Source organism: Bison bison, unplaced genomic scaffold (genome assembly GCF_000754665.1).
Source record: "Bison bison bison isolate TAMUID 2011002044 unplaced genomic scaffold, Bison_UMD1.0 scf7180017864307, whole genome shotgun sequence".
Lineage (NCBI taxonomy): Eukaryota > Metazoa > Chordata > Mammalia > Artiodactyla > Bovidae > Bison > Bison bison.
In genome coordinates this window covers 27,170-27,643 of record NW_011494879.1, presented here as the reverse complement: position 1 = coordinate 27,643, position 474 = coordinate 27,170, and the positions used below count along the sequence as shown (strand labels likewise).

General features: G+C 48.5%; 1 pseudogene; it reads right to left on the bottom strand.

Moving 5' to 3' along the window:
- LOC104997383 overlaps positions 1–474 on the bottom strand; it is a 1,621-nt pseudogene that overhangs the window by 697 nt on the left and 450 nt on the right.

Below are 474 nucleotides of genomic sequence, written 5' to 3'. Positions count from 1 at the left end.
CCTCAGGCTGTAGATAAAAGAGTTCAGCATGGAGGACAGAATGGTGTAGGTGACTGTTGCCACTCTGTCCTTGATGGTGTAGGTGGACAGGGCTCGGAAATAAACATAAATAATGCAGAGAAAGCTTTATGTTTCCCAGCAGCTGAAGGGATCATAAGAACGACAATGAGGATGCGTAGGTAAGAGATGATAACACATATGAAAGGGCTCACCAGGGTTACCAGTCCTTCGGTGTTAATGACAATTTCATTGACAAGCGTGGAGGAGCAGGACAGCTTCAGTAGAGGGTTGATGTCGCAGAGGAAGTGGTGGATGATATTGGAGTCACAAAAGAGAAGACGATTTATCAGGAGAACCAGTAAGAGGGAATGGAGGTGAGAGATGGAGCAGGAGAAGGTCACCAGCAGGACACAGCGGTGGCGGCTCATGGTGGTGACATAGTGGAAGGGGTCACAGATGGCCACATAGCGGTCA